The sequence below is a fragment of the Neoarius graeffei genome, chromosome 1, assembly GCF_027579695.1.
Source record: "Neoarius graeffei isolate fNeoGra1 chromosome 1, fNeoGra1.pri, whole genome shotgun sequence".
Lineage (NCBI taxonomy): Eukaryota > Metazoa > Chordata > Actinopteri > Siluriformes > Ariidae > Neoarius > Neoarius graeffei.
In genome coordinates, this window is record NC_083569.1 from 96,841,335 (window position 1) to 96,862,987 (window position 21,653).

The 21,653-nt window shown below is 42.8% G+C and overlaps 1 protein-coding gene, 1 long non-coding RNA gene and 1 other non-coding gene across 3 annotated transcripts in view; 2 read left to right on the forward strand and 1 right to left on the reverse strand.

Moving 5' to 3' along the window:
* The window catches only part of LOC132873716 (uncharacterized), a 30,863-nt gene extending 13,380 nt beyond the window's left edge, over positions 1-17,483 (reverse strand). Inside the window, exon 1 of the long non-coding RNA XR_009651598.1 lies at positions 17,406-17,483. This is a non-coding gene — a long non-coding RNA (uncharacterized LOC132873716). The remainder of the gene's footprint in view (positions 1-17,405) is intronic.
* Positions 1-21,653, forward strand: part of LOC132885533 (titin-like) — a 978,782-nt gene that overhangs the window by 820,490 nt on the left and 136,639 nt on the right. The gene's annotated exons all lie outside the window — the stretch shown is intronic.
* LOC132897811 (U2 spliceosomal RNA) lies at positions 18,275-18,456 on the forward strand. The gene has a single exon (XR_009656386.1). It is a non-coding gene; the product is annotated as a U2 spliceosomal RNA (small nuclear RNA).

The window sequence follows — 21,653 nt, forward strand, 5'->3', positions numbered from 1 at the left end:
TACAACTCCACAACTCCCTCATCTCCTGACAGAACTCAGAAACACTACGATGGTCTCCCTCATGTCTTTAAGACTGCCTGCAACTGCCACAGATCACCCTGGCTTCCACTTCCATGGAGAGACCCTTACCCGGGGGTGTCGAACATGTTCCTGCTTGCTACCATGAGCTTAAGGAGGTATTCAGCAAGGGTAAGGCCAATGGTTTGCCCCCCTCACAGACCTTATGAATGTGCCATTGACCTCCTCCCTTGCACCACACCTCCATGCAGCCTCATATATCCACTCTCCATCACAGAACAAGCCACCATGGAGGAATATGTTCAGGAGACACTGCAACAGGGATATATCCATCCATCTACATCCCCCGCATCTGCAGGCTTCTTTTTTTGTGGAGAAGAATGGAGGGGGTCTCTGACCCTGTATTGATTACCGAGGACTGAACCAATTTACAGTTAAGTACCCCTACCCACTTCCACTAATACCATCTGCTCGAGAACAATTACAGTCTGCTTGCATATTCACCAAATTAAACCTTAGGAGCACTTATAACTTGGTGTGAATTCAAGAGGGTGACAAATGGAAAACTGCATTCAGCACAACTTCAGGCCACTTCGAGTATTGTATAATGCCATATGGACTTTCTTGTGCACCCAACATTTTCCAATACCTCATCAATGACATCCTCAGGGATGTGTTGGGACCGTATATACATTGATGACATTCTGATCTACTCCCCAGATTAAGTCATTCACAGAGAACACATAAGATCAGTACTCACCCAGCTCCTGGAGAACCACTTTTACATCAAGGCTGAGAAGTGTGAGTTTCATGCAACCCAGATTGCGTTCCTGGGATACATCAGTGTTAAGGTTGCAAGCATGGATTCAAGTAAAGTTGCAGCTGTGATTACCTGTCCCGCACCCACTCATTCACCATCTCCTACCATCCCAGCTCCAGAAACACTAAAACCAATGCGTTATCCAGAATTGATACATCCACAACTTTCAACCAAGAACCCACTCCAATCCTGCCATCGAAGTGCTTTGTTAATGCCATCACATGGGAAATTGACAAGGAAATAAACTCAACCATGCAACCCTCTAGATGCATGTCCTACTGGTCTCATGTTCATCCCAGCACAGTTCCAAGGCCAAATCATTTCCCAGGTTTTCTCATGTCCTGCCACTGGACACCCCAATAGTTAGCGCACCTCCTAGCTAATCTGAACTAAGCATTGGTGAGAGAACATGGTGTCTCAAATCAATAAGTTTGTTTCCACCTGTGCCCAAGCCAAGGTACCCCAGGCTCCACCTGTGGGTAAGCGCTTGCCACTCCCTACACCCCAAAGACCCTGATCCAATCTGGCTATAAACTTTATCACAGATCTGCCCAAGTCATAGAATAACAAAGTTATCATGGTGATCATTGACCAGTTCTCCAAGGCACTGAAGTTCATCCCCTTGCCTGGCTTGCCGACTGCCTTTGAAATTGCTGAATTCATCTTCTCACATCTTCAGATCCTATGGAATCCCTGAAGATATTGTTAGCGATCAGGGCCTCCAGTTCACTTCCAGGGGGTGGGCAAAGTTCATGGACAAACGAGGGGTGTTGGTGAGCATAAACTCTGGACACCATCCACAGTCTAATGGCCAAGTGGAATGTGCCAATCAGGAGATCAGGTGCTTCTTGAGGGTGTTCTGTATGGAAAATCACAAGGACTGATCTCAATTTCTCCCCTGGACTGAATATGCCCAAAATTCCATTAAGCACTCAGCCACCCAGCCCACACCATTCCAATGCATCCTTGGGTATCAACTGCCATTATTTCTGTGGGACAACTCACCCTCACACATCCTGGCAGTGAACTTATGGTTTCAAAGGAGTGAGCAAGTATGGGAGAGTGTCCACCAGTGGCTAGAGCAAGTGGCCAGCAGGTATAAACTCTATGCTGACAAGCACAGTGGAGAGACATCCATGTACTCACTGGGAGACAGAGTGTGGGTGTCCACCAAGGACCTATGAGAGTCCAATGCATAATGCATGTTGAAGGGCCATACCAGGTACATAAGTCCCTTCAAAATCCTCTGCCGAATCAACAAAGTATCTTACAAACTAGAGCTCCCACAACATTGTCATCTGTCACCCACATTCTACGCATCATGCCTCCAACCTGCCATTCAGGGCCCCTTAGCCACCAATACACCATCCACTGAACCTCCCTTACCCCTAGAACTGGAAGGACAACTCGTCTACCAGGTACACAAGATCCTCAATTCCCATCACAGACAGGGCAACCTGGAATATCTAGTGGACTGGGAGGGGTACGGTCTGGAGGAACGCAGCTGGGTCCCTGCCAAGGACATCCTAGATCCACCTTTAACACAAGAATTTCATGCCAAACATCCCAAGAAACCAGCACCCAGGAAAAGAGGTCATCCCAGAAAGGAAAGTACTCCCAGAGTGAATGCCTTGGGGGGTATCTGTCAGTAAAAGTGCCAGCAATCAGTTTGTGGCAGCTTACAAACATGTCCGCCACATACTACCATTCCCATGTGACACAATGCCCTCCCTCTCCTGAGTTCTAATCATCACCACAACTGTTCCTCATTACTCCTCATTTATCCTGCATGACTTCAGGACCTCAGTCACAAACATCCAGTGCAAAGTATCGTTCTGTGTACATGCATGTGATCACGTACTAAGCCGTTTGCCCCTCAAATCTGACTTTAGTGACTTGACCCTGTTTTCTGTTTATATCTGGACTCAGAACTTTGTTTTTCCTCTGACATGCTGTTTCCAAATCTACTGACCATTCACTCAACCTTGACTCTGCCTTTCGTCTCACATTTTGGATTTGGCTGCCAGTTTGCAATGCAAGCTCCCCTGCAACTGCGTCCATAAGTCTGCACCCTGACAAGAATAATAAACTAATTCTCTTTTAATCTATTAATTAGATAACTGTCTACAGCTATTTTAATTTAGAATGCTTAGACTACACTCATTTGTTGGGTGAGATTAGGGTGTTTGACTGGCTGATCTTGAACTGCAGACTGTACATTTGACACCCTGGTCTAGCACACGTCATGCTTAAAAGGTGCTTTTCATTTTATTTTCAGCTCTTTGTGAGCTTTGCTGATAATGAGTTTTGTGGATATCACTAAATGTCAGTCAGCTGTACTGTGAACGATCTTGGTCATTTCTGGAGTATTTATCAATATACATGTTGTAAGGGGCCATCCAGCTTGATCTTGTCAGTCTGGCTCCTATGACCAGAGGGAGCCCAAGAACAGAGTCTTAATGACAATTCGTGGCAATCAGCCACAATGATATACTGTATTATTCTCTTGGCACAGACTTTTAGTAGGCCTGATCAAGTGCTCAAAGACTATCTTTGAGCACTTGGGACTTCCTTGTCACTCTGGGTGGCTTACTGGGTTGTGTTCTCTCCTCTGATTGCTGGAGAACAGGTTTCATGCCTATTCTGCACATTCCGGGTTGTGTTTCCGGTTGAGAGTACGTAGTGCGCTGCCTCTTCTCCCCGGCGTTTTCTTTCTTTTTTTGTTTTCTTTAACTGTGCTTCTGATTTTTTGGCAATGTATTATCCATTTTTTTTTTTTTTCTTTTTGGTTGATTTCGGACTCTTCTTACTTGGTTTTGACACCGGCTTTTTGCAATCACCTGTAGCTAACCCGCCTACGAGCCCCCGCTTTCTTTCCACCCGCTTGATTTCAGCAGTGGTGAGTGAGTTTCCACCTTTCACTACGCTGTTGTCTTATGTGCAGGCTAGTCAAATTGCTTCCCTGCACTGTACTCTGGGTGTGGAACCACTGGTGTTTTGGCTACGTTCATGAGCAGTGTTAGGCTAGGTGGCTTTGCACCTTACATTGGACTGCATCTGTCCATCTGTTTTTGGATCTTGACTGTGGGTCTGGGTATTGGTTTTGCGGCCCGGCTTTTACCCATGTTTTACACCTACTCGCCGGAGGAATTAAAAAGCCTTAGTGTGCAGCGCCGCTTGGATTCCGCGGCATTTAATCTGTGCCGCTCTATTGGAATCGCGCGCCGCCCTCGGTATATTCACCGCTCTCCGCGCTCTCCAACTGCTCATTATGCTTCGGAGTCTTCCATACTCATCATATGGACTCACAATTGGATTGCCAAGGTCAATAAGAACACTCATGGAGTTAATCACAGTGTTCTTCGCTCACTTGGGAAACTGCAATGTTCTGCTGTCTCTGGATTGTCACCTGCGTTTCCTGCGAAGATTGGCCTTTTAAACTCCTGCTCCATCACCAACAAAGTGTCACTCATGAATGACCTAATTATCCAAAAGACCCTGGACATACTTCTGCTGGTGGAAACATGGCAACAGGCTGAGGACTATCTACATTTAAATATGTCTTCACCAGCTGGATACACATTATTTCAAAGCCCCGTCTCACAGGGAAGGGTGGAGGTCTAGCTGCAGTTTTCTGATGTGGTTTGAAACTTAAAGAGATTGTTTTTCACGATGTTACATCCTGTGAATATCTGGCTTTGAAAACCTCCACTCCCACACCGATGTTGCTGATCTTAATCTATCGACCTCCCAAATCATCACCATCTCTTTTTCTGTCTGAACTGAATGAACTGCTAACTGTAGCCTCATCTGTCTGTACTGCCATCATTCTTCTGGGTGACTTTAACATTCATGTTGATATTAGTTGCTCCCTTACTGATGAGCTCTTGACTGTCTTTGAATGTTTTGGTTTAACTCAGCATGTTGACTTTCCCACACACAATCATGGTCATATACTTGACTTGCTTTGCTCTACTGGTACAAAAATTGTATTGGGTTCTGATGTAGGTTTTACTGACCACAAGTTGATTGAGTGTTGTCTCAGTGTGCCTTCTTCTAAACTTCCTCTGCGTTCTACTGTCTCTTTCCGTAATCTTTCTTCTATTGATGTGCATTCTTTCTCTGCCTCTCTCCTTTTTGTAAATTTTCTGAGGTTTCCTCTCCTGATGATACAGTTGCTATTTACAATAATACTATATCTAACACACTTAACACTTTCGCTCCCCTTAAAACTAGACAGGTCTCCGCAAATCGCACCTCTCCTTGGTTCACCTCTGAGCTTAGGGCCATGAAGGCCAAGGGAAGGCGGCTAGAGCGCCTTTATAAGAAAACTGGCTTTACTATTCATCTTTCACTCTTCTATGAACACATCACAAAGTATAAGGATGCTCTTAATGCTGCTCGATCCTCCTACTATGCTAACATCATTAAGAGTGGCAATCATAGACCCAAAACTCTATTTAATAAAATAAATAAACTTCTTCAGCCTCCTTCCTCAACCGCTCCCAGTTCCCCTGCTCAGTGTCAGGCTTTTTGGGATTTTTTCAAGGATAAAATTAACAGTATTTACCAACACTTTCATTCTGAAATTCATTCTTCTGTCCTGCTAGTAGCTCTCTCATAAAGCTGACTGCTGTCTCTCTGCTTTCTCTCCTGTTGATTCTTCTAAAGTATCAGAAATTATGACTAAGTCCTCCTCATGTCTGTTGGACCCTGCACCCACTGCACTTCTTAAATCTTGTGTATCTGCTATCTCCCCTTATATTGCTCATTTGATTAATCAGTGTTTTGCTTTAGGCACTGTTCCCATCTCCCTCAAAATTGCTTCAGTTACACCAATACTAAAGAAACCTGGTCTAGATTCTCTTTCACTGTCCAATTACAGACCCATTTCAAATCTCCCTTTCCTAGCTAAAGTAATGGAGAGAGTTGTAGCCTCTCAGCTTCATACTTTCCTTGCTCATAATGATCTCTATGAACCCTTTCAGTCAGGCTTTCGCAATATGCATAGCACTGAATCTGCTCTCTTAAGAGTTGTTAATGACCTCCTGCTCTCAACTGATGCTGGTCATCTCAATGTCCTTGTTCTCTTGGACCTCACAGCTGCCTTTGACACCGTACATCATGAGAGACTCATTTCCAGACTATCTTCTTTTGGTATTACTGGCTTAGCTTTATCCTGGTTTCAGTCATATCTAGCAAACAGGCAACAGTTTATTTCTATTGTTCATAAATCATCCACTGCTACTGTTGCTCAAGGTGTGCCTCAGGGTTCTGTCCTTGGTCCCCTTCTTTTTATATTATGTTTCTCCTATAGGCCAGGTCATTCGTACCCATGGCCTTAACTTTCATTATGCTGATGATATTCAAATCTACATCACTATCACCCCTTCCATAGCCTCTGTTCAGCTGCTAAGGACTTGCATCACTGACGTTAAGCAATGGCTGCATAAGAACTGCCTTAAACTTAATGCTGGCAAAACGGAGGTTCTATTAGTAGGTACCAAAAGACAGGTTCAGAATTTCTCCAGTTTTACTATTGATGTTGAGTCTACTCATCCTTCCCAAGTTATAAAAAAACCTTGGAGTTATCTTTGACTCCACCCTTACGTTTGAACCTCATAAACTAATTACTAAGAATGCTTTCCTTCACCTCCACAATATTGCACGTCTCCGCCCTTTTCTCTTGGAAACTGATGCCAATATGTTGGTCAGTGCATTTATTTTTTCTCATCTTGACTACATTGCAATTCTCTCTTTTATGGTCTCCCTGCCACATTGCTCAATCGCCTGCAGTACATCCAAAACTCAGCAGCAAGAGTCCTCACACTCACCAAGCGCACTGCTCACATCACTCCTGTTTTACAGCAACTGCATTGGTTGCCAGTTATCTCTCGGATCAAATACAAAATCTTGCTTTTAACCTATAAAGCTCTTCATGGTTTCGCTCCTTCCTATCTCTGTGAGCTAATTCATTTGTACTGTCCCTCCCGCTCCCTCAGATCTTCTGTCTGTGGACTTCTGACTGTTCCATGTTTTAAACTGGCATCTATGGGTGGCAGATCATTCAGTGTTGCTGCTCCTAAACTTTGGAACTCGTTACCACAATCACTTCATGACTGCTCCACTCTCTCTTCCCTCCAAGCTAACTTGAAAACTTTTCTCTTTACCTCACACTATTCTTCCTAGGTTTTTTTTTTTTGGTGGTAACTCCTGTGTAAAGCATCCTTGGGTTTGTGAAAGGCGCTATATAAATTTATTATTATTATTATTATTATATGCACATGAGTATGAAGACAAAGATTTATAAACATTTTTAGAAATTTTTGTTTGGTTGACCTAGTAGTAAATTTACACATTTATTTACATGCAATTTACACAAATTTACTGACAAATCACACCCAATAGTAGTTTACATCATTAATAAATAAATTATATATTGTCCTTTTCCATAGGTTCATGAAGAAAAACCAACATGTCCAATCAGGGTTTGTTTAAACAGCGAACTAACATGGTGAAGCAAAAATGGTGAAAAACAAACAAAATTACAGGTGCAGTGTAGTTTTTGAGAAGCAGCCACACACAGTGGATGAGATTATCATCCACTTTATCCATTTTGAACAAAGTTGCAAGTTATTTCATTTTGTCATAAACTCAGTATAACTTAAAAAATGCTATTCTGTGAAAATTACTGAGTGTTAACGAGTTAATATTTTAATACTAAAGTGAGTGGTGGGTTTGTGCTGGCTCATTGCTCATTTTTTTTTTTTTTTAACCTTTTTAAAATTTTGCCTGGAATCTATTCAAGTGCCACTTTAATATAATTTTCTACAAGTATTGAGTTAAATTTCATCATTTTGAGTAAGATAATATACTTATTTGTTTTCCAGAATTTAGATGATGTTACAGAAGAAAAAAAACATGCTGTGTGAAAAGCTTTAAATTATTATTATTATTTTGTTATTATTTTAATTGTGGTATTTTAATGATCATACATTTTTGAGTGTATTTTGTTCAAATTTTTATGCTTTTATTATTCATTTAAAAACTCATGTGTTTTCATGCCAATATTATAATTATAGACTTTTGTAGCATAAGGAACTTACGGAATTATGTAGTAAGCAAAAAAAGTGTTAACAAAATGTTTCATACTTTAGATTCTTCAAAATAGCCAGTGTTTACCTTGATGACGCTTTGCACACTATTGGCATTATCTTAACCAGCTTCATGAGGTAGTCACCTGGAATGCTTTTCAATTAACAGGTGCCTCGTCAAAAGTTAATTAGTGCAATTTCTTGCCTTTTTAATGTGTTTGAGATCAAACAGTTAATAGTACATAATAAACATACAGTAAATAGCCCTATTCCACAACTGTAGTAATCCATATTATGTCAAGAAGTACTCAACTAAGTAAAGAGAAATGACATCCATCATTACTAAGACATGAAGTGTCTTTTAATTACTACAAATAAAGAAAAACCATTGAATTAGAAGGTGTGTCCAAACTTTTAACTGGTACTGTATACACACACACACACACACACACACACACACACACACACACACAGTATCAGTCAAAAGTTTGGACACACCCATGCCGAGTAATGAATAGTTGTAATTATGCACTGCTTCCAAATTGTATACTGTGAATATGTCAAAGTATATATTTTTATTCTTAATGTATTATGGCCTGAGCTTTTTTTAAAATTGCATTTTAATTTAATTGGCTTTATTTTTATTCATCTTTGCTTTTTTAACTAACTAAGCAGTATTTTCCAATGAATTGTTTGTTTTTAAAGCATGATGCCTAGAAATAAATTTTTCCCCCCCCCAAACAGTCATTGTTGTCCTTATTATCAGACATGATTAAGGTTTAACTCATTAAGGTTTAATCACTGCTGATTGGCTGTATGTAAAATACAAGATGGAAGTTTTAAAGCTAGACAGCCTTCTGATTTCATAAAATTGGTGAAATTTAGTTCCCTCTGAAATTTGGTCATTGTGATATGTTTATTTCTACAATATCTAAAAAAACAAGGCTATTCTGTGGCTGGGAAGTTATTTCATTTGAGAGGAGCAAATTATGTGCATGAAATCGCTTGCTTTGCGCAGTCAAGCAGACAGAGGAAGTCTATTGTGCACATTTGCAGGTTTACCTGCTTCTTCTTCCTTTCCTTCTTCTTTTGGATTTTACCGCAGCTGGCATCCAGTGTTGCATTACTGCCATCTACAGGTTTACCTTGATGGTGCACTGACAGTTACATTATTCTGTCGCTAAATGAATAGCTGATCACACCGAGGTGCTCACTGACACCGATATTTATTAGTTTGGTCCTGCGTTTCCTTTCTTTTGCAACATATCTTTTCTTCTCACTTTCCGTTACTGTTGTCAGTCTTTCACATTTCATTTGCACACTCATGTCCGCCATTGTTCTCTCCTGTTTCAAATTTGTATCCCACAATGCCTTGTGCGAACAGGGAAAGCCCACCATGTGATGCATAACGTTGTATTTTGAACTGGGTCATGATGAAGCAAGAAAAAAATAGCAGAGAATTTACGGCCACATGGCCCTAAATTCATTAATTGTTCGAGTTTTAAAAAATCTTATAAAATTGGAAGTCTGTGATTTGAATTCAGTAGCTTTCGGTTCGTGAAACAAAAATAATTGGATGTCAGGGAAAATTATTTTTATGACCGAAACTTGAAAAATCTGAACGGCAGTCTACTTTTAAATGGAAGTCTGGAAATGAATTTGTTTGTTTTCATAATGATTGGTTCCTTTGTGTCATTAGACATTTTGCACAATGGGGCAAAAAGAGACAGTGTAGGAGTGATAATAATAATAATGATGATCATAAACATTTCAAACATTTTAAAGTATATTTTAACCTTCGTCTTCATTAGCATTATGACATGAAGAGTTCACTCTTATTTTTTTCTTCAGCTTCAACATGTGAAATGATGAAAGCCAGAGGTCAGTAATTATGCCCAAGGTTTTGGGGAAAGTCTCTGGAGCTAATGGAATACTGTGCTCCCACCTTTACTGCAATAACCGTAATTATTTTTTTCGTGGTCCGGTTTCCATCAAATCCTGCGCTCTGATTGGCTGGCGAGCGGGTCCGTATCCTATGATACGGACCCCAGTTACAGACCCTGGATACGGACCTCTGGCAACTTGCTTATTTACAACGACAACAGATATAGTAGCAATTTTTGTCAACATTTATTTTCACATTTCTCAGGAGAATAGCATTAATTTTACATCATGGATAGTGATAACGACAGTGTTCACAGCAAATGCGAGTTTTACTACCCTGAGGAAGACGAAATAAAAGAAAACATTTCAGGAGAAAGCTAAAAACCTGTAACTGTTGCTAACAGCGAGCGAAAACATGGTTGAATCCTGAATGACTCAATTTTGTATAAATAGGGGACTACATAGGCGGCAAAATGTAGTTTTTTTTTTTTTTTTTTTTTTTTTCATGCCATGGAAGTGCACTTGTATACTGAGGAGGAAGCCATTTGCATTACAGCTGTGAATGAGGATTCAAAATGGCAGCTCGGCTCGGTTTTCCCTTTCGGGTGCTCTCATTTTCTGTTAGAATTTGGGAGAGAAAAAAATTAATATATTATTTACCAGCTTAAGGTCGGTCCGTACGGTGAAATACCATAACCTCGGTCACGGTATTTCACGATATGGACCTCCCAGCTGGTAAATAACATATGTCTTATCACCTCCCAAACAATCAGATAAACAGAGGTTTCTGCTAACCAAATAGTGTAATATACAAAAAGCTAAATAAAAGCTATATAAAACTATATCAACCTGTAATAGCTAGAGTGGAGGCCAGAAGATTACATGCACATAGGCTAAAGATATTCAATCTCAGTTTTTCCACATTCATGTTATTTCTTTTTCCAATTCAGTAAGAACATCTATTTATGATTTGGGGGAAAAAAAATCATTATTCTACTTCTGTTTTATTTTGAATAATATCCACTATAATGCCGCTTTTCCACTACAAACGCGGCTGAGCCGTGCCGTGCCGAGTCGAGCTGAGTCGAGCTGAGCAGGGCTGTTGGAGTTACATTTCGACTACAACCGCGCTGAACTGTGCTGGCTGGAAGTGGGTGGACACATTGGGTGGAGTTAGCGAAAGTGGGTGGACGTCACGTGATGTCGTTAAGCAGCGCAAACAGTGACATCAGTGACAGTGGCGGAACAAGTCAGAGCCGGGCCGGGGGCGGGGCAAATGACCGGGCCCTTTATTAAAGCTTATCATAACATCATTTTAGGCTACAAAATGTCCGCAACTGCGGTGTTTACCAATTTCAACACTACCGGGTGCAACTATGTTATTTAGTACATCAAGTCCTTCAAACGAACATGTAACTCAGAAACAAAAAACATTAGGATACTGTACATGGCTCATAATAAAACATCAATAGCCTATACTGCGCACATTATTTGAAGGGCATACAAATGAGCGCTCAGAAGTTGCAACGGTGACAGGAAGAGTCAGAAATAAAAGGAGGGCGGTGCAAACCTCACTGAATGCACTGTGTTTACCAATTTCAACACTACGGGGTGCAACTATGTTATTTTGTACATTAAGTCCTTCAAACGAACATGTAACTCAAACAAAAAAAACATTAGGTGACATACTGTACATGGCTCATAATAAAACATCAATAGCCTACTGTGCGCATTATTTGAAGGGCATACGACGAGCCTCGCGCTCCGCGAACTCGTCCACGATGCTCTGTATGGTCACTGATTCAGTGAGCTTTTAAGCAGTAGTCTCACGACCCGAATAGTAAACAAACATGGAGGACATGGAGTCGTTAGTGTTGCTGGTCTTGGTGCTGTGGCTTGTTGTCACCGACAACGCGGACAGATACTGGCAAGAGCGTATAGATGAGGCGAGGCGCATAAGGCTCCAGAAATTCTCGTAATTCGTAATTATTATTCTTCCGGGTTTGCGGTGTTTACAAATCCCAGCGTGCTCGCGGGGCGTGTGTGGGCATGTGAGGACACTCCTCCTCACCAATCAGTGCACAGGGGAGTGTCTGCTCACGCCCCCAGCCTCACTCGGCACGGCTTGGCTCGCTTCAGCCCCACTCCAAAACGGTGCGAGTTTTAGGGGCTAAGCAGGGCTGAAGCGAGCTGAGTCGTGCTGGTTTTTGGTAGTCGAAACGTGAGCCGTGTCGGGCTGAAGTGAGCTGAAAAAGGGTAGTGGAAAAGGGCCATAAGAGTAATGTGTATGAAAAGAATGTGTCATTATTGCGCAGCATCTAGGTTTGTGTTCATCAAGAAGAAAGAAGTCATTCACTTGTGTAAATCATCTTATTCACTTCTTAAGTCATTTGCTAATTAAGCCACACAATGCTGATGAATAGAAGAATCACGTCATGTATGGACCTGCTATTGGTCTAATCTTTGGTCAGGTTCTCTTCCAGCAAATAAATGTGAAGATGATTAATTTAACTTACGGTACTACAATAATTAAGTAATACAAGAGTAAAAAAATATATTTAGTCCTAGTTATTGTTTAACTGAGACCAGGATTATCACAGGGACAGCAGAAATGTTTTCACTCTGTAGAGGTGATTAGTACAGTAAATATATGTGAGTTCAGGTTTAGGTTTTTCTGCTTGAGATGAAACATACAGTTCAGGAGTAATACTTTAAAGGAGCTGCAGTGACAGGAATCCCAGTGACTCTGTACTGTACAGTGAAGCCACAGTCTGCTGGATGGAAGTTTTACTGGAACACATCAACACAGAGCTCTGAGACTGAAACAGAATCAGGCCACTATGTCATCAGACCAGTTCGTGTCTCTGATGGAGGTCAGTACTGGTGCCGAGCTGGAAGAGGAAACCCAGTCTACTACACACACTACAGTGATGCACTCTGGGTGAAGGTTACTGGTGAGTATGTGACTGCACTGGACAGAACATGTTAACAGTAGAGCTGGGTAGTAACACATGGTAAGTTATATTTACACAGCGACCTATAGGGACCAAATTTTCCCCAGTATTTCCCCAGCTTGCATGTGAATGAGTGAAGAGAAGTTTTGCACTTCTATAGACCCTTTTCAGTCACGTGACCTTCGTAAACGCGACCGCCATTTTGGACATGTAGTGGACTTCGGCTCGAATCAGTTTGAATGCGAGGAAGGCGACAAACGAAAAACATAAAAAAAAGGAGCGAGATGCAGAAAACACCTTCACTATCCAGCGACGTAGGGCATTTACAGGGCGAGCAGAGGGAGAGGTATTTGCAAAAATTGAGGTTAGCAGGCTTAGAGAACGACGTTTACCTGCTCCCACCAGGATTGTTCACTGACGTACGGAAGTACACGAAGCCCTCATCTTTACCTGACTTCGGCCCACATGATCTGTATATGTCATTAAAAACCCATCGCCATACACATACACGTCAACGTCCGAGGTTCCGGAGCGCGCTCCGGCTTGCTCCAGGAGTGCTCCGGCCGAGGTTCCGGAGCATGCTCCGGCTTGCTCCAGGAGTGCTCCGGCCGAGGTTCCGGAGCATGCTCCGGCTTGCTCCAGGAGTGCTCCAGCCGAGGTTCCGGAGCGCCCTCCGGCTTAATTTGAGGGGAACCTCGGCCGGAGCACTCCGGGAGCAAGCCGGCGCGCGCTGCTTAATTTGAGGGGAACCTCGGCCGGAGCACTCCGGGAGCAAGCCGGCGCGCGCTGCTTAATTTGAGGGGAACCTCGGCCGGAGCACTCCGGGAGCAAGCCGGCGCGCGCTGCTTAATTTGAAGGGGAGCAAGCCGGAGCGCGCGCCGGAACCTCGGACGTTGGCTCCGGCAGCTATTTATACTGGATCCGGTGTAAATAGCTGCCGGATCATAATTACAGTAAACTAGTAAATGCAGTAAAGGAAAAACTTGAGACTGAAAGGTTTTAACAGTCATCCAAATGACTGAATGTAAACATTGCTACAGTAACATACTAGCTACTATGTTGTTGACATTAGCTAGTCAACAATAGCTACTACAGAAGAACAAAGAGGTTACAATGGGTTATTTTAACCTATTTGGTTACACACTCGCCGCCACAGAATGTTAACAGCAATGTAATGCCTTTTCTGGCTAATTTTATTCGTCTTACCTCCAACAAAGTGGTCACTACACAAGCGTTGGTATGCCGAGGGCTGCCAATCTTTCCTGTTAATGGCCGCTATCCATCTTCTCTGTCGGGATCCGATAAAATGATAAACCTTGCCTTGTTTGTTGATGGTTACTACATCCAGGTGCACAACAATATAGTGGCATGATGGAAGTCTTGCTGAAAGTAAAAACTTTCTTTGCTGCCGTTCCTCAATGTTGGCTGTGGTAAACTACTGGTAGTACATGTCCAAAATGGCGGCCGCGTTTGTCGTGACGTCACGTGAAAAGGGTCTATAGACCCCTTTCACTGACGTCACCCGAAACCGGAAGTAAACAGACCCTGCGCCATATTGGAAGACCAACAAACTCGTGATTAGGGGGAAATAACGGCAACGGTATGTGAACCCACGAGAATAAAGTGGAGTGCCAAACGACTTAAACAAATCTGAGCTGTTTTATTTATGATTTATTGGCCCAACAGTAGACTTGAAAGAAACCTGTGTGAGACTTGGCAAAAAACTGTGGATATAATGGATAAGTCTGTGCATGATCTGCGGGCACTTTGAGGTAAGCAAACGCAAGAAATTCAGATTTAAAACATGCTAAATTGGCCCCAAGTTGATAACTGTATGAGGAGCAAGCCTCCCAGACTTCTACAATTTAATAATAATTTAGGATGGTTTGGGGCTTGCTCGCTGCTGCCAGGTTGGTTGTTGAGTAGCCTGACTGTTTGTTTTTTTTTTTCCTTGCGTGTGGTATCATTGTTGACGCGAGGTTGTTTTTTGAACATGCCAATGTGGACACTATTTCCCCTGATGAGTTATGACTTCAGACGCGATGCGTGTGTGGAGGTGTGGAGTCCGCGTGATATGTGCGTAAGATAGGCTTCTCATGTGTTTGGAGATCCGTGCTCCGAGACATGCGCAAGGCTTCTCATGTGTTTGGAGATCCGTGCTCCGAGACATGCGCAAGGCTTCTCATGTGTTTGGAGATCCGTGCTCCGAGACATGCGCAAGGCTTCTCATGTGTTTGGAGATCCGTGCTCCGAGACATGCGCAAGGCTTCTCATGTGTTTGGAGATCCGTGCTCCGAGACATGCGCAAGGCTTCTCATGTGTTTGGAGATCCGTGCTCCGAGACATGCGCAAGGCTTCTCATGTGTTTGGAGATCCGTGCTCCGAGACATGCGCAAGGCTTCTCATGTGTTTGGAGATCCGTGCTCCGAGACATGCGCAAGGCTTCTCATGTGTTTGGAGATCCGTGCTCCGAGACATGCGCAAGGCTTCTCATGTGTTTGGAGATCCGTGCTCCGAGACATGCGCAAGGCTTCTCATGTGTTTGGAGATCCGTGCTCCGAGACATGCGCAAGGCTTCTCATGTGTTTGGAGATCCGTGCTCCGAGACATGCGCAAGGCTTCTCATGTGTTTGGAGATCCGTGCTCCGAGACATGCGCAAGGCTTCTCATGTGTTTGGAGATCCGTGCTCCGAGACAAGCGCAAGGCTTCTCATGTGTTTGGAGATCCGTGCTCCGAGACAAGCGCAAGGCTTCTCATGTGTTTGGAGATCCGTGCTCCGAGACAAGCGCAAGGCTTCTCATGTGTTTGGAGATCCGTGGTCCGAGACAAGCGCAAGGCTTCTCATGTGTTTGGAGATCCGTGCTCCGAGACAAGCGCAAGCGCCCCAAGGGAAAAAAAGGGACCCCCCCGAAAATATCGGCATAGTTCGAACACTGAGTGTAGGCACTGGGTGTAAACAACAAATAGTTTACAATGTCTGGGTAGCAAACAGATGGCAGAATTGGTGTCAGGTCCTCCTTATGTTTCCATTCTCCCTTGCCGCGAGTCTTATCATATGGGCCAAACCCATCAATCACAGCCAGTTTCTCCACATACCGTGCCCTTTCTGCAGCTGGTAATGTACTCACATAACCAGAATTATCATCCATCGTGTCACTTTACTCTCGCTCGTACTTTGTTTTATATTGTGAGTGCATGTACTTGGTCTTCCAATATGGCGCCTAACAAAATCTCGCGGCGCGGTGACGTCATGTGAAAGGGGTCTATACTGAACCAATGAGAGATTGGAGAGCTATTGCGAGGTTATGAATTGATAGTGTGCATGTGTGTGTTATGAGTGAAAAAAAGTGTCTGTTTTTGTGATTTACCCCGATACAGTGCAGCACTTCAAACAGAAATGTACTTTTTACTCAGGAAATTTTGACATTTCTAGCGTCTTTTATGCTCTATTTATAGGTTAATCTATTATCCTCCTTACAACACATTGCAATTGTCAAATTTTTAATCAAATGTGAATTTCAATATAATATTCACACACATTGAAATATAATATTATTCTACTTATTATCAGGTAAAATCACATCCAGTGTCTCTGATCATCAGTCCCAGCAGAACTCAACACTTCACTGCTGACTCTCTCTCATGCCCCTTTTCCACCAAAGCAGTTCCAGGGCTGGTTCGGGGCCAGTGCTTAGTTTGGAACCGGGTTTTCTGTTTCCACTGACAAAGAACTGGCTCTGGGGCCAGAAAAACCGGTTCCAGGCTAGCACCAACTCTCTGCTGGGCCAGAGGAAAGAACCGCTTACGTCAGCAGGGGGGCGGAGTTGTTAAGACCAACAACAATCACAAGACCATGAAAGGTCGCCATTTTTAAGTGCTGAGAAGCAGCAGCTGTACAAACGCGAAGTCATCCATTGTTGTTGTTGCTTCGATATTCGCGCCAAGGTTTATGCAAACGCAGCGACGTAACTGATGTATACAGCGACGTAATGACGTGGCTCCCCTTAGCACCACGAGTTATGGAAAAGCAAACTGGTTCTCAGCTGGCTCGCAAGTTGAACGAGTTGTGAACCAGCCCTGGAACTGATTTGGTGGAAAAGGGGCATCACTGAGCTGTGAGGACCAGAGTGACTCTACTGGATGGACAGTGAGAGGATACACACACAATGAGACACCGTTCAATTGTTCATCATATTCAGGATCTACATGTAACATCAGCTCCCTCTCTACATCACACACTGGAGTTTACTGGTGTCAGTCTGAATCTGGAGGACACAGTGATCCTGTCAACATCACAGTGTACTGTGAGTCTTTTTATCAGCGTATCAATAAACACTAAATGTTTACTGTTGAATCACTGTGAAACTGCAATATAAAAATAAAAAATAAAACGTTATGTTGCTTGACTTTATTATTTAACACAATTATCATACACAACACAAACAAGCTCAATTTCTCATTAACTGACCACAACGAACAATTAGCGATTAGATTAATGCTAACGTTCCATTGAAAAAGCCATTGACAGGCTAGCGCATTAGCATCGCTCCGTTTTTAAAGTTTTCCCACATCAAATCTGAGCTGTTTCTGAAACTTTAACAGGTGAGTTCAACACAAAACCAACCAACACTCACAGACACATGCATTCCAGGCTTCAGCTGAGAAAATGAAGGAGTAAAAAACCAACAACAGCAGCTTCACTCCAAGCCCGCTGCCCGTGAAAAGGAACCAATCAGCGAGTCGAAAGAGACTCACAGCACGGCACAAGCCCCGCCCTCCCTTAAAGGGGCAGCACAACTATTACTGAGTGTTCCGACTGATTCACAAATCACAGCAAAGGAAGGAGGACAAGGACAGAGACTGAAGATCTTAATTAATTCACTCAGAGAAAATAGAAATATTTACAAAATGAATGTATGTAGTGGTGTAGTGGTTAGCGCTGTCGCCTCACAGCAAGAAGGTCCGGTTCGAGCCCCGTGGCCGGCAAGGGCCTTTCTGTGCGAAGTTTGCATGTTCTCCCCGTGTCCATGTGGGTTTCCTCCGGGTGCTCCGGTTTCCCCCACAGTCCAAAGACATGCAGGTTAGGTTAACTGGTGACTCTAAATTGACCGTAGGTGTGAATGTGAGTGTGAATGGTTGTCTGTGTCTATGTGTCAACCCTGTGATGATCTGGCGACTTGTCCAGGGTGTACCCCGCCTTTCGCCTGTAGTCAGCTGGGATAGGCTCCAGCTTGCCTGCGACCCTGTAGAAGGATAAAGCAGCTAGAGATAATGAGATGAGATGAATGGCGTGAGTAAGGTAATTAATCAGTAGACAGTGCAGGCATGTGATGATAGTGTAGCATGGAAACACCACCATCACCACACACACACACACACACACACACAGTGACGTCACCGTTCAAAAGGATCCAGCTGTTGGGGGTGGAGCCTAGCTGTGTTTACCTTTCTGGATTTTAATATTTGGAAGTGGTATATTTAAAGCCATTACACACAGCAAGTTATTGCTTCTTGGTCTTTTGGCTAAAATCAAGTGTAATATTTGTTTTTATCAGTTCAATATCTGCTGTAGTCTTTAAATGAGGAAATTATATTAAACAGATTTTTAGAACAGAAAGCTGGAATAGGGGCTTGCTTCACACATCAATCTGGTATTGCAGTATCTCCAGGAATAGTGCCCCTGTTTAAAAAAAAAAAAACACCTTGTTTTCTATAATAGATCAGTTTCATGTTTGATGTGCTCTTCAAATAAGGATGGTAAATGGATGTTTTACAGCAGGGAGCTAGAATAAGGGCTTGCTTCTTCTATTTCCTGCATCCACGTGGCATCTCATCACATCACTTCTGTAGAGGACGGCCCTATGTGGACAGTTGAAAGTCATACTTGGAGGACGCTCTGGACACTTACAGTAATGCTTTTATGGCTGAGAACTGCAGTTGACTTGCTAACTTTAGGACTGCAGTTGTCATGAACAGTTTTACACTCAAGTTTCCATCAGTGAAGAGTTTATAACATCAACGAAACTGACTTCATGTTAAAACTGTTAATGTTATAGTCGTGTTGTCTGTTGTTGCCCAAATGAGGATGGGTTCCCTTTTGAGTCTGATTTCTCTCAAGGTTTCTTCCTCATGTCATCTGAAGGAGTTTTTCCTTGCCACCATTGCCACAAGCTTGCTCATTGGGGATAGATTAGGGATAAAATTAGCTCATGTTTTGAGTCGTTCAAATTCTGTAAAGCTGCTTTGCAACAATGTTTATTGTTAAAAGCGCTATAGAAATAAACTTGACTTGAAACTTGACATTATAGTCGTGCTAGAAACGGTTACTTTGTTCAAAAAGTAAAGAAAAAAAATTTTTTTCTTTGCTTGGCCTGACTTTTCCCCATTTCATGGTTTTCTCTTTGCTTAACAAGCAACTGGACCATGAGTCTGCAGTAATTCTTTCTCCTACTCTTTCATTAGACAGATCACACAACACTCAACTGTTCCTTTTCAAAATTCAACACCCCCACCCCTTTCTTTATTTTATTTATTTATCAAGAACGCTCGTTGGCCAGATATTTCTCTGTCTGTTTGCAATGGCTAACAAAGCTGTAAAAGTGCAAGAGACTGGCCCAGGCCACCTTACCCTATACCAGCTTTCTGGACCTCCAATAGAGTGTTTTCACCGACATCACCAAAACACGAAAGTTTCAGAGACACTGATTTCTGTAAATAAACAATGCTTGCACTTCATGCAAAAAAAAAAAATCTCAATTTTTGTAATGGCATTGGCTAAAGAGACTTGCAATAAGAAGACAGAAGCTGCTAGAAAATATGTAGAAGGCCCAGTGTAAGAACCTGCTATCTGAAGAAACTGCAGTTAATCGATGGCCTGGAACCATATGAAATAGGAGAGGAACTGAGTCAAGACAATGCATTGCTGCCGGCTGTGACATACCCAGACATCATCAACTAATTAATTTTTTCTCCAAGTCCTGCTGAGGATCTGAAATATTTCAAGGGACTACAAGCCTATAACCAGATGTGCTGTGGGTGGGTCAGGGAACGAAAAGCACGGAAATTTAGTGAAAATGTCTGGTGAAAGCAAAGGTGTGTACTGTGTATGTAACCAGGATAACGAAACTGTAACAAAAATAAATTATCTCAAGGTCTAGGGGTCACCACACTTAAGGGATGCCCTGGTTTGGGGGTAAAGATTATGTTATTTAAATGCAATGACTGACACTCAGTAACTAATACATTTTTGACTGTAAAAAAAAAATCACTTCAGTTTCTTTCTTTTCAATTATTATTGCACAGTTCACCTTTCTCAGTTCACAACTTCACATTTGTTTCTTTCATTTGGAACTTCAAATTCCCCAAAACAATAAAAAAATAAAATAAAAAAAATTCTGGCCAGTAAAATGAATATAGCTGCAGTTATAAGTTTTGTCTGGTTGTGCACAACCCCCCCGTATCTCTGAACCAAATGTTTATTTGCAGTCTCTGTCGCTCCCACGCGATGGCCGGATCCCACCAGCACAGCACAAGCCGAGATGAAGTCCTGACTCGAGTCTTGAGTCCAGTCCGATGTCCACCGATCACACTCTCTCCTTCTCTTCTCACCAGGCTAGCAGCGGACTACTGCTCCTCTTCCCGGTCACACCGCGGTTCACGAAACACCAGACCATTTCCAAAAGAATAATTGTTCAGACACTCCTTATACCGTTCCCAGGTGTAAAATAATACTTTTCTGTCTCTTTTTCCTACAGAGCACATGCTGCATGCTCCCTCAAAAAAAAAAACAGAAACAAAAATGCATGGCATGGGCGCCACCTATGGGCCATTCTGTAGGGCACTTGGCAACTGCTGCAAAGTGGATGAAAGAACAGACAAAACAGGACTCAACCTGGGCTATTTATGCCTGATAATTCAATGAAACCGGGAACTCAATACTTTATATTATACATGCCCTTTTTGTTAACATAGAGACCATACTTAAATGTCATATTAATCATCTGTTTAAGAGGAATACACAAAACCACCATTTTTGAGGTGGGTTACACCCTCCCCCACTAAACACTGACATCCTTGTCAGATATTTATCTAGTGGCCTACATTCATGAGGTTCACCATCATAGCAGTCTGAGCTTGCATCATTGCTGTAAGAGCCTGCAACATTGATTTGCTATCTGCTGTCTGCTTCTTACAACCTGCTTTCCACCCAGTGTAATCATGGAGTCTCACTGGTGGATGTCGTTCACGCCTGGGCCTTTGGGGCAGAGCTGGTGTGTCAGTAGAACCTTTACTTGATGGGATTCTCTTACCTATTTCTCCACTGTCACTGGTATAGGTAGGTATTAATGTAGAACAGTCCCAAGACTCAGCAGCACCAGTCCATTCAGATTCATCACCTTTGCAGGTCTCCTCAGAGCAGGTAAGTGGGCAGGCTGAGATTTGTTCTTTATCACAGGCTAGGTTAACTTCAGCTTGGAAGCTCATTTCTTCTCTCTCGCTCAGGAAACCAAGACCATCCTCATTAGCCACGAGACTGTCTTCACTAATCTCGTATCGTGGCATCTGGAACTCTGAGGCTTCAGGATTTAGAAGTATTTCCTGTCTGCTTTCCTTGGTTTGCCTTTCCTTTTCTCTGGAGCGTGTTGTGCTTTTCAACATTTGTGGGTGCCTCTTCTTCTTCGACATCTGGTCTGACAGGCAGAAACCCACAAGGGAGCAATAAATCCCTATGCAGCACTCGCTCTCTTCCCTCACCATCTTCAGGTGTGACAACATACACTGGTATGTCTGTATTTGGCTGCTTCATTACCACATACACTGTGGGCTCCCACCGATCAGCTATCTTGTGCTTTTTTCTGATGTTGATGTTTCGTACCAGAACA